General features: G+C 38.9%; 1 protein-coding gene and 1 pseudogene across 1 annotated transcript in view; both read right to left on the bottom strand.

Annotated features, from left to right (window-relative positions):
• ST8SIA1 (ST8 alpha-N-acetyl-neuraminide alpha-2,8-sialyltransferase 1) overlaps positions 1-13,183 on the bottom strand; it is a 122,620-nt gene that overhangs the window by 93,675 nt on the left and 15,762 nt on the right. The gene's annotated exons all lie outside the window — the stretch shown is intronic.
• Positions 5,489-6,048, bottom strand: LOC128780503 (cytochrome b5-like; annotated as a pseudogene).

Here is a 13,183-nt window from a genome sequence, read left to right as displayed (position 1 = left end):
GAAGAGAACTAATCACACATCCTAAAGAGATACAAACCAGAACAGACGTAGGATGGACCCATCAGGAGATGTCTAAAGTTGGGGTGGGGTAGGACTGGGTCAGTGGAGACAGGAGGATAACAGGAAAAGGAAGGATTTAAGAAAAGTACTCATTCCGTACTATGCACAAGACACTATGCCAGGCCCTCTTGTATATATTTTTACCCCATTTAGTTCTTAACACAATCCCGCGAGTCAGGTACTTTGTTTATCTTTACAGGAGTTAGGCAGCACCACAAGACCACAGAGTTAGGGTCTGGGTGGCCTGAGGGAAGCAGTGTGGTGTCATGGGGAGAACAGAGGCTCTGTGGTCACGTGGCTTTAACTCTACCGCTCACTGCTGAGTGGCTTTGGCTAAACCACTTAACACTCTGGTTTTCAGCTCTCTCATTCATAAAATGGGGACAAAATTAGTTGGTAACAAATGAAAGAATTGTAAATGAGGTATATAAAGTACCTAGTACTTAGATAGTGCTCATAAGTAGTTGTGGTTATTATTATTCTCACTATTAAAAAAAAAAGGTTACCTTTATAACAAAAAAGAATGCTATGAAAGGAAAGAGAGTTTCAAGAAGAGGAACTAATGTTTCTTCCAAGACGTAGACCCAAATCTAGACTGAAGCCTACCTGCGCGTTTGTGACTGCACAACCTTAGAAAAAAGCTCTGAGCGATTCTCTGTCTACAGGGAGAGGGGGCATCCCTATGAGAAAGGAAAAGAAGCATGTCCCCTCGTGACTGAGCAAAAGTCAGTGAAATGACATGAGGCACAGCCATCTTGTGAGCGGGGAAAATGCTCGACCCGGGAACTCATACTGCCTACGGGTTACATGTCTTCAAATGATGGTGCGCAAATCACCATTGAATCCTATGAGAAGCTGTGGCTATTCCTTCTGAATAAGGTGTTTTGACAATTTTTCTAAGGAGCAAAAAATTGTGCATATTTTTTAGAGAAACAGCAATGAAAAAGGCAAAGTGTCATAAGCCTCTGTGGCTTTAGAATGATCAGACTATTAAAAAATGCTGATTATTCTCCGTATATACTTTATAACATGTGTTAACATTCCTTTTGCCATAAAAATGTGAAAATCAGCATGATGAACCAAAAGTGAACAGACCAAAAGAAAAAACAAGCTGACAGAAGAGCCGAGAGAAGCATTACTGTCCGTGGAAGGATTTCAGACAGCAGCTGCAGACTGTTCCCAGACACTCTGATAATGGAGAACATAATTAGTTTTCCTTGACAAAGAAAAATAGAAGAACTGATGAGGTCAAAACTCATAAATTAATTCAACTCAATAAGCATGTTTGAATAAATCATCTGCATTTGAAACTGCAGGTCACAAAAGACACACAAACAAAGGGCATGAAGAGCACCCAAGTATTTACTCATTCATTCATTCATCTATTAAATATTTATTATGCACTGAGTATGTGTAAAAGACTATATGCTAAAGTTTGAGAATGAGGGTGAATAAGATGAAGTCTCTGACTTCTAGAATCTCATGGTCTGTGGCCAGAGAGAGCAGCAAATCAACAAGCCCAGGACACATACTGGTGTATGGAGAGGATGCACGGACCACCACCAAGGTGTGGTAGCTGAAGGGGTGGGCAGGGTGAGAGAGAACAGACTGGAGATGGGAAAAGACTTTCTAAGGTCAACATATAAGTTGAGAAATGAAGGACTAAGGGGATTTAGTCAGACAGGCCAAAGGCTAGCGGCATGAGAAAGGTAGAAAATTCCTGTCAGAGAAAACGGTGTGTACAGAGGCACAAAGTTTCCAAACACCACAGGCCAGGGCCAGTCCAGAACAATTTTTTTCAAGTCTCTGGCAAAAAGAAGAAAACACCAGCAATGAGTGAGGCTTTCATATTTCATTTTAATGAGTGGCCTTTTTTTTTTTTTTTTACTGAGATCATGTCATTTCTACATTTTGATGTTAACATGTAAAGTCTTTAATGAAATGGTTGTATTTTATCATTTCCTTACTTGCCAAAATACAATATCATCAATGCTGTTTGTTTACTAATCTATTTGGTAATTTCCTAACCCATTATATCCTAAATTTGGGAAACCCCGGGCACAATGAATAAAGCCACATGTACTTGCCATGGTTAGAAGGCAGAATACACCTGGCAAATAAGCATGCAATCGTTTACAAAGGAGATTACTAGCGAGTCTGATGTTGGGCAAGTCTCTTTCTCTAGTGCTTGTGTGTAAAATCCTGGTGCTGACAACCACCCCACCTACCAGGTTTGTGGGTGCTTAAACCAAAATCAGGATGAGTTGATGAAATAAATACTCCATAAATTCCAGTGTACATTCTAAAGGCAAAAGGTTCATATTAATAAGATTCTCCCTTTCCTCTAAATAAATATATAAACTAATCAGCCTGTAAAATCTTGCCTCCTGCTTTTTGGCCCTGATCACTTTGGCCAGGATACTAAACCAACAAATCCTAGTGATGGACATGAAATGATGAAAACAGTAAGATACTTACTGATTTCTAATAGATAAATGCCATCTCTCCACACAGACTCTGATTTTTATTTGTGACAAAGGACTACCTACTAACAATCTATAATTTTAAAGAATTATTAAAATTTAGCATTCAAATACTAGAATTAGCACATTTTTAGAGTTTACCAAGGATCCTCATTCAACATTCCGCAAAGAAGCCTGGCTGTCGTGCAGCACTTGGCAGTGTAAAAATGCTTCCTTTGTGCCTGACACGTATACAAATTCCCACAGTTAGAAAGACATATTTTATCAGGCATCATCAGTGTTGTGGGGAACTGGCTGTGATTTTTAATTGCTACAGCTCTTGTTTGTAAATACAAATTACTTTAGGCATTGCTGAATTAACCAAGAGGCAGACTATCTTTGTATTTGGTATGCCAACCAAATAGGGGAATCACAGAATTTTTTAAAATAAATTTCTAATAATTTCATACTTGAATTCCTAAAAAGATTGGAAGTAGTCATTATGGGCAAATTCAAAAACTGTGCTAAACCTAGAATACCATATTATATTTTTGGTTAATTTAGCAAAAAAAAAAACCCCTTTAGTTTCTTGTCCTTTATTGGGCTAACCCTTTGGTATGTACAGATGAATATTTACATCTATAAAGGACACATGGACAAAACCAAAGGGGGAAAAGATCAAGGGTGGGAGGTGGGGATGGCGGTGGGGGGGGGGGGGGAGTGCAGAATGGAGACAACTATGCTTGAACAACAATAAAAAAAAGAAACAAAAAATAATAATCAATACAACCTAAATAAATAAATAAATAAATAAAACACTGTAAAAATATTTTATGCTACAATTTTCAAACAACTTTAATTTGGGACATATCTGTATTAGTTCAACTATGAATCATCCATAAATGTGCTGGTGTAATAACAGCTCATAGTTAGTGGGTTTTAGAAACAAGATATCGTGAATTTGAGTTCTGCCCCTATTTCTTACTATATATAAGTGGGTATGTCTCATAAACTCTCTAAGCCTCATTTTCTCAAAAGGAAAATAGAAATAAAATAGTATTTGCCCCAGAGGTTGGCAGAGGCCATGAAATAAGCTCATACATATAAGTCCCTTTGCATCAAACCTATCACATTTCTCAAGAAACCATTATTATTATTAAATTTATTTTTAACATAAAGTAAAAACAGGTGAAACAGGAGGACAAGAAAATTCATTGCATTAAAGCCACCAAATAAACACACTTGAGTTTTGTCAACAAAGAAAACAAAAAAAATGCACAGAACAAATGTTGGAAGAGTTATTTCCACACAGAAACCAACAGGGGTAGCAATTGAAACAATATCCAAGGGAGCAGAAAATGAGAAGCAAGAGGATTCCAGCACGTGCCAAAGGGCTCGGGTAACCACTTGTCCTCAGATGTCACCTTACTCAGTGAACCCGGAGAACTAAGCCAGATTCCCCTGATGTTCAAGAGCAAAATAGAATCTTTGGAATTTACAATTAATTATAGCAATATTGATGGATCTACGCACAAGCTCAATTTACAAATTTCCTGGTAAGTACTTTAACTTTTCACACAGGTGCTTTTATATCTGGAATATGCTAGGAATGTCCATGGAGCCAAGGGCATGTGTGGCCAGCAGGAAGCTGTCCTAGGCCATATGAGCTGAACAGTCAGTGGTCAAATACTTAGCACCAGCAGATACACTCTATTTATACCTTGGTATTTGCTCATAATCCAAATTTAGAGATTTTCACTTTTTTTAATTTACTGATTTTAGGGAGAGAGAGGAAGGTAGAGAGAGAGAAATAGTGATTTGTTGTTCCACTTATTTATGCACTCATTGGCTGATTCTTGTATATTCCTGAATGCTGACTGAACCCACAACCTTAGCATATTGGGGTGATCTAACCAACTAACCAACTAACCTACCCTGCCAGAGCCAGAGATTTTCATTTTTTTAAATGTCTATTGACCAAAAATATTTAACCAAAAATTAAACCAAAAATATTTTGATTGTATTTGCTCCACCATGAGTGTCTGTGTTTGGGTTGCAAAGCAAGGGGTACACTTAGAGTAAATGCTTTGAGTTGGTGAGGAGTCATAAAAGAAGGGGAAAAGTATGTCAGGGAGCCTGCCTCTCTCATCTATCCAGACCCCCACAGGCTCAACCCCACCAGGTGCACCAGCATCTACAGCATAATGGACAGAGACATTGACAAAGTGGCTAACGTGGACTGGTATAGCCTTCCCTCTTCCAGGCTCACTACTAGTACTAACAGTCATTGTAGATTGTTAGTCATAAAAGAGTTCAAATACAGTTATCCCATATTATCAAACAGAAAGAAGGAAACCAGCCAGCACGTCTCCGGACACAGGTTTTAACTTCCTTCTCTATTTACGCCATCATGGTGATGGCTTGGACTTTCAATCACTGGACCTTCTACTAGAAGGTCACTTGAAGACAATTCAACACAGAAGTGATAAAAGAGCTATGGGAATGCATGAAGATTCCCATCTAAAAACTAGAACAAATTTTTGATGAAATGATAACTGGCTCAGTTGGCAGAAGAAACCGCAATTCCAGCCCCCATTCTATGACGCAGGATAAGAGTATGTAACTAAATGTCAAATTCCCCTGTCAGTCCAGTTCTGAATAGTAACGCTGGAGGTTCAAACCTTACTTTTTGTGGATCTTCCTTCTCTTTCTTTAACTTTAAGAAATCATCTTTATGTTTGAAAAGCCAGATATATTTTTAAAAGATCATGGTAAAATAAGTAAATTATATAGTCATGGGACATCAGAATAAAGTTGATGAATAAAAAGGCACACTGCAGAAGTTCAAGAGTAGAGAGAATAGAACGGTTCTTTTGGTTTGTTTTGATTCTAACATAGGAGGGAAGGAAAACAGGTGTATTAAAATTACTTTTCTGTGAGGTAAAGATTTCTGTGAGTGGAAGAGGTTAACGGCTTCTTTCTCCCTGACCCATAGCAGTCTTTTCCTTTGTTGGCTTCTGAGGATGTGTGTAGTCTTCCGCCGGGTAGAGGTGGTACCTCAGGACCACGACCAGGACTGAGATGGCTGGGATCACCCAGCTGGTCCACCCATTGGAATTAGAGTCATGGTAGTAAAAAGAGTATCTGAAGGCTTGGTTACCTTTGATCTGTTATCTGGACAAAGCTCCCCAATGATATCTCTTTTGGCCAATTCTCTAGCATTTGTAGAGTGCCCCAAACCCTCCAACTTTTCAGTAGCATCACCTCCTGCTTTCTCCGGTAAGACTTCTCTACCAGGATGTGCCTCCAAAAATCTGATCAGATCGTATACCTTGCAGTGCAGGTTCAGTCAGGTGCTCTCGCTGTGGTTGTGCTTCTGGATCTCCCCCAGGGTGTAGACCTCTATGGCCTTGTGAGACTCCTTGACCACTGTGGAATGCAGTAATCTATAGGCCCTGCAGACACCAGCTGGGCCAGGCGGAGCACAGCAAGCATCTCCACAAAGCTGGGGCTGAGAATTCCCCATGTCTCAGCCCTACCAAATCATTTTTTAATTGAGAGGATGTTCCGCTGAGTCTCTTTGATCTGCCCAGTCTACACCATTCCCATTGTCTGTGCTCTAGATCGGACTCTTGGCACAACTGTCTTTTAATTCATGTCCTTTCCTCTGCCAATCTGCCACAACACCATTACCAAATCTGTGATCCTAATCATAGTTACCGAGTTACTTCCATACCCAGGAACCTACAGTGACTCTCAAACTCCTATTAAACCTCATCCTAACTGCCCAAGATTTTCGTTCATTTCTCACACTCACATGTTCTGTTCAAACCAACCATTCTGGACTAACTTGAAACCCAAAGCCACTCACTTCTCATGCTCTTTCCCAGGTTCAGAATGTGCCAGTTCAAAATCCACTCAAACTTTAGGAACAATTCAGCACTCTTCTCTATTCCCAAGTACCATTACTTAGTTGTCTGACCCAGTGGGTAAAAACACTGGAGGTCAGAAACCATGCCTTCCCCTTTCTTTGTATCCCCAAAGTTACCATCATAACAGAAGCTCATCATGATTTGTTAAAAAAAAAAAAAAGATGTGCTAAGCAGAGTTGTAAATTCTAGTCACTTGCAAGTAAGATGCTTCTATTTTTGTCATTTTCCTACTCCTTATCCATCCCCATCTCAATCACCTATGACAAATCTGTGCTTTACTAACAAGAGCCTTGGTTTAGAGCAGTCATTCTTTCTCTGTAGAAAGATTCATGCAGAGAAAACACAGCAAAATTAACACACACTGATTTTGAAAACCTATCACTGTTGCTCTCTTCTGAACAGACCTTCTATTTTGCCTCTTGCTTTCCATTTCCCCACAAAAATCTAAACTATTTTCTTATACTCCCTCCTGTGCTCCTTCCTAAAATAATGACATTTCCAGACACCAAATTCATTTGATTTAAGGCTCTCAGGGTGAGCTGTGTTTCCTGTCAAACAGGAGACCTTAGGGCAATGAAGGGTAAGGGAGAATATGCAGAAAAAGTCTTTGAAATACTGAAGGAATTAAGGACTTGAAATAATTGAGACGGGATGAATTTGATTGGAGCAAACAAACAAATCAAATCAGAATGCTCCCCAAAAGCAACAACAAATATTCCTTCATAGAGAGTAATGCTATATGATGAATCCACTGTTCTTAAGGTCAGAGGCCCACCACCCCTGCTTCTAGTCACTGTAATGATACAGCCGGATGCCTATTATCTCAATTGCATATTTCCACCACAATGACTCAAACAGAATGCATTCTGGGATGAGGTTGGATGACTACGTTTAGAGAATCTATAAACAACAAGCAGTGGAGAGGGACGCTGATTGGAAGGGAGAAAGAGAGAGGAAGGAGAGGGTAGGAGGAGGAGAGGTAGGGAGAGAGTGAGGGAGGGAGGGAAAAAGGGAAAGGAGAGAGAGAGAAGGAGGTAGAGGAGGTCGAGGAGGAGAAAGGAGGGTGGGAAGAAGGAGAAAAGTAAATTTAAAAAAGAGAGAGGGAGGGAGGGAGAAACAGACAAACAGACTGACAGGGAAGAGGAGACACTGGAAGCCAGCAATCTTCCAAAACCATTTTTGAGGCCAGAAGAGAGAATGCTCAGAATGTGAGCCCTGACGTTAGAAATTCCTGAGTTTGCATCTTGGCTCTCATCACTCTGTATCTAAGTTCCACTCTCTTCATATGTTAGTAACTTGTCCAAGGTCACAGAACTAGAAATTGATGAGGGGTAAGATTCAATTGAAGAGAGAGAGAGAAGAGGGGGAAGAAGAAAGAAATCCAGCATTGATAAATTGGAGAAACTCTGAAAGCATGGCCCTTAAAGATCACAAAATACTATGGAAAATAAATCATTATTTATGATAAATATGCAAGTGAAAATCTGGAGAACCCAAGAGAATAAACTGAACAAACAAAAAAAACACTCTAAGAAACTTAAATAAGGTATATTTTTATAAATAAAATTAATGACTTTCCCATATATAAACAATCATCAGAAATAATTATGAAAACAAGATGCTATTGGTATAAAAATAAAAGAATCAAAAATATATAAAATATCTAGGAGTAATCTCAGTAAATGTGCAGAATCTGAGTGCAAAAAGACTACTCTGTTTAGTGAAATGAAATAAGTATTGGATATATAAGAAAACATATCTTATTCTTGGGTAGAAGTTCTCAATTTTGTAATAATATATCAATTAATAAAAATATCAACAGGAATCATCTGAACTTGAAAACCAATCCCAAATATTCCTATAAGAAAAATATGCAAGGGTTACAAAGAGAATTCTGACAAAGGAACAGTGAATGGCCTTACAAGATATTAAAAGTTTCTATAAAACTACAGATTTGAGATGGTATGGCTGTCGAATAGAATTAATGATACAAAGCTTTGGAAGAAAAGTGGGAGTTCCAAAATAGACCCACACATAGGATTGTCTAGCACGGATAAACTTGGCATTTCAAATCAGTGGGGAAAGCTAAGTTTTTGATTTTGGTTTTTGAAGAATGATGCTAGAACAATAGGGAAAATATGTACTCTCTACCAAATTATACTAAAATAAATCACAGATAGATCTAAAATTTAAATGCCAAACATTAAATCATAAAAATATTAGATGAAAATATTTTGGGCTATAGGAATTATGACACAAAGGTTTAAAAGCCACAAAGATGAGGTTGATTGACTGATTATTTGTAAAGTGTTTACAGAAAAAGTAATTAAACATGTATATAAACAAAGCAAAGACACATTGGGAAAAGATTTGCTGCAGATATGACAAAAAGCTACATTTCCTGAACAACATAGGACACATTGGGCATCAGAAAGAAGAACGTAGGCAAAGACGTGGAAGTGTCCTTCCTAGGAAAGGAAATCCTCAGGAATGAAGAAATGAAATAAAGCTCAATCTCACTGATTATTAAAATTATCAATTTCTCCCATCTACTAGCAAACCACTTTAAAGTTAAGAGCATTCAGCACTGGAAGAGCCAACAGGCTCTTGGTCACAATGGAGATGACTTTAGTTGGAAGACAACCTGTAGATATCACTCTAAAGTGAAACGTGTTGCTTCAAGACCCTGAAATTTTCTTTTAAGGAAGCTATCCTGCGGAGATAATTTCAGAAGAAGAAAATCATATTTCCAGAATGTCTGTTAAGCCATTTTTGGTTTAAAAAGAAAGAAAAGAAAAACACCATGTTCAATCCTAACATGGAATTTTATATTCTCTCCATAGCTTTGTGCTACACGTACCAAAATGAGGTAGCTACTGACAGATATATTGTGGGTGGAAAAAGGAGGATGTAAGGATGTTGGGGTTTTTAAAAAGATTTTATTTATCTATTTTTAGAGACAGAGAAGGGAGGGAGAAGGAGAGGAAGAGAAACACAATGTGTGGTTGCCTCACACGTCCCCTGCTGAGGACCTGGCCCATAACCCAGGCATGTGCCCTGAATGGGAATCGAACCAGTGACCCTTTGGTTCGGAGACTGGCACTCAACCCACTGAGCCACACCAGCCAGGGCAGGATGTTGTTTTAAAAAAATGTTTAGTATAATTTGATTATTACTTAATAAATGTGTTAATTATTTGTTACTATATAACACATTACTCCAAAAGTCAGCAGCTTCAAACATCAAAGACTTATTTTCTTACATAGTTTCTAAGGGTCTGGAGCATCTTAGTGGGACAATTCAGGCTCAGGGTCTCAGGAAGCTGCAGACAAGCGTCAGGTGGGGTTGTAGTCACCTCCAGCTGGAGCATCTACATTCCAGTTCACCTACATGGATGTCCATGGTCTCAGTTCCTCACTGACTATTAGCCAGACACCTCAGTTCCATAAACGGCCTAAAGGTCCTCACAACATAGCAGCTGGCTTCACTCAGAGCAAGTGATCCAACAGAGAGAGAAAGAAAGTCCCGAATAGAAGCCACAGTCTTTATGACGTCATCTCAGAAGTGACGTACCATCACTTCTGCAGTGCTCTACCCTAGTCTAGAAGTGAGGCACTAAACCCTGCTGTCATGAACAGGGAGGGAATGACACCGGGACATGGGAGATGGGGGTCACCGGGAACTGTCTTGGAGGCTATCGCCATATATACTCATAATACGTATGTGGAGTACATTTAGTTGTTTCTATAGATGTAGATATGAAAACTCACATACAGCAGAAGGATTGTACATCTGGTTTGCTTGAAATAGTCCTAGTTTATGCCTGTTGTCCTGGAATAATGTTAGTATTTTACCTCATGTATCCCAGTTTGGAAAATAAATTATACTCTGAACAGGAAAATATCTAAAAGGATACACATCGAAACATTAACATTGTTTGCTTCTAAGAAATAAGACTGAGAAGACTTTTATGTTTGCTTAATATACACTTGCATGAAGTTTTAACATTTACAATAAAAATGCATTATCTTAATAATTTAAATAAGCAGAAAATTATACATTAGATGTCTAGATTATCTTTCAGAATAATACAAATTATCACATGGATTCCATTTCAGAGACAGTGACTGACCCCAACAGAAAAGCCCCTAGGGATTTCGGCACTGGAGAGAAGAGAAATACAAATGGAAATTAAGCAAGTGAACTGTAACAGCTAGGTGGGAGAGCAAAAAGAAAAAAATAAAAGAAAAAAACCCCTAAAACTGGGATGAACCAGAGTCTTTATGCAGAGAGAACAGAATAAAACCTGTTCCCCGTGACTTGAGTTCATGACTTTACTTATAGGATCCTTGAAAAGTACGTGGTAACAGCCTTGGATATCAACAGTAGTAAAATACAGCATGATAATTCACCTTTAAAGACTGAAATTTTACCATTTGAGGTTATTTCCTTTGCGTTAAGACACTGCAGTAGCCTGGAGTCCTGAATGTCAATGTCGGTTTCAATGAAAAGGAGCAGTTCGGCATAGTGAGGAGCCTCGAGCCCTAGATCCTACGAACCTTAGAGCCAGAGAGACAATTGCTAACTGCATAACCCTGAGCAAGGTCCTTCATGCTCTTTTTGTTTCAGTTTTTCTATCAATAAAATAGAACTATCCTAGTCTTTCAACAAATGGCACGGGAACACTGGACATCCACACACGTAGAAACAAAATATATCTAGCCACAAGCATCACACCCTTCACCAAAATTAACTCAAATGGATCATAGACCTAAGTGTAAAATGCAAAACTATAAAACTCCCAGAAGATAACATGAGAAAACCTAGATGACTTTAAGTATGACTTTTTAGATATAACATCAAAGGAACAATCCATACAAGAAATAATTGATCAGCCGTACTCCATTAACATGAAAGACTCTGCTCTGTGAAAAACAATGTCAGGAGAATGAGAAGACAAGCCACAGACTACACAGGGTCTGCAATGACACAGCTGATGAATGACTGTCCTGCCACATACATAAAGAATTCTTAAACTTTAATAAGAAAACAAACTACCAAATTTAAACATGCACAAAACCCGAACTCATAGTTGGAGACAGTCTCCTTGTGGTTGTCAGAGGCGGGGAGGAAGAGGAGTGATGGGGGTGAGGGTGGTAAAAAGTTAGTAACATCTAGTATTAAAATAATTAAGTCCTGGGGATATAACATACAGCACGGTGTCAACCGTCATGCTTAATTCTACTGTACGGTATGATTAAATAATCTCAAAAGTCCCCAGCATAAGAAAGAAAACTTTGTAACTATGTGGTGATGGAGATTAGTTCATTACATTTAGTGTGATGATCATTTCACAGTATATACAAACATCAAATTGTTATATGGTACCCTGAAACTGATAAAATGTTATATGTCAACTATACCTCAATTTTTAAAAATGAGCCAAAGACCTTATAGACACCTCACCAGATGGCCCATAAGCATATGGAAAATGTTCCATATCACCTGTAGTCAGGAAAATGCAAACTAAAATGACAATGAGATGCCACTACACATCTACAGAATGGCCAAAATCCAGAACACTGACACCACCAAATGCTGGCAAAGATGTGGAACAACAGAAACTCCACAGTGGGAATGCAAAATGGAATGCAAAATGGTACAGCCGCTTTGGAAGACAGTGTGGTGGTTTTATAAAATTAAACATACACTCACCATACAGTCCAGCAATCACACTCAGTGGTATTTACCCAAAGGAGATGATCACGGGTCCACACAAATGTTTACAACAGATTTATTCATAATTGCCAAAACTTGGAAGCAACCAAGATGTCCTTCAGTAGGTGAAGAGATAAACTGTGATACATTCACACAACAAAAGATTACTCAGCGCTAAAAGGAAAGGAGTTATCAAGCCATGAAAAGACATGGAGGAACATTAAATGCATATTACTGAGTGAAAGAAGCCAATCTGTAAATGCTACATACTGTATGATTCCAACTAAATGACATTTTGGAAAAGACAAAACTATGCAGACAGGAAAAGGATCAGGGGTTGCCAGGGTTGGGAGGAGAAGAAAGGGATGAATAGGCAGAGTAGAGAGGATTTTTAGGGCAATCAAAATACTCTGTATACGATAACGATGGGTAAATGACATGATACATTTGTTCAAAACCGTAAGATACACAACACCAAGAGTGAACCATAAGGTAAACTATGGACTTTCAGTGATTACACTGTGTCAGTGTAGGTCCATCAATTGTAACAAATGCACGCTATGGCAGAGAAGGTTGATAACGGGGGCAGCTATGCATGTGTAGGGGCAGAGAGTATTTAGGAAATCTCTGTACCTTCCTCTCAATTTTGCTGTGGATCTAAAAACTGGTCTATAAAAATAAAGTCTCGGGGAAAGAAAAAAAAAAAAAACCACCCTGCCCTTGGGAACTTTTAAGAAGGAAAGGAAACATGAGCCTGGAAATGAAGGTGGCATTTGGAAGCTGAGGGCAGCCTTCAGCTGGAGTGCAGCACGGAAAAGGCCACCTCTTTCACACAACCACAAGGAAGTGAATTCTGCCAACAGCCCCTACAGGGAGGGAATGGGGCCTCCCAAAAGGAATGCAGCCTGCTGACACTCTGAGGCTAACCCACGGAGACCCATGCCAGACTACTACCATGCAGAAATTTAATAATCTGTGTTGTCTAGGGGTACAGAGAAGGGAGAGAAGAGC

The sequence above is a fragment of the Desmodus rotundus genome, chromosome 3 (assembly GCF_022682495.2).
Source record: "Desmodus rotundus isolate HL8 chromosome 3, HLdesRot8A.1, whole genome shotgun sequence".
NCBI lineage: Eukaryota > Metazoa > Chordata > Mammalia > Chiroptera > Phyllostomidae > Desmodus > Desmodus rotundus.
This window is presented reverse-complemented; position numbering and strand designations above follow the sequence as displayed.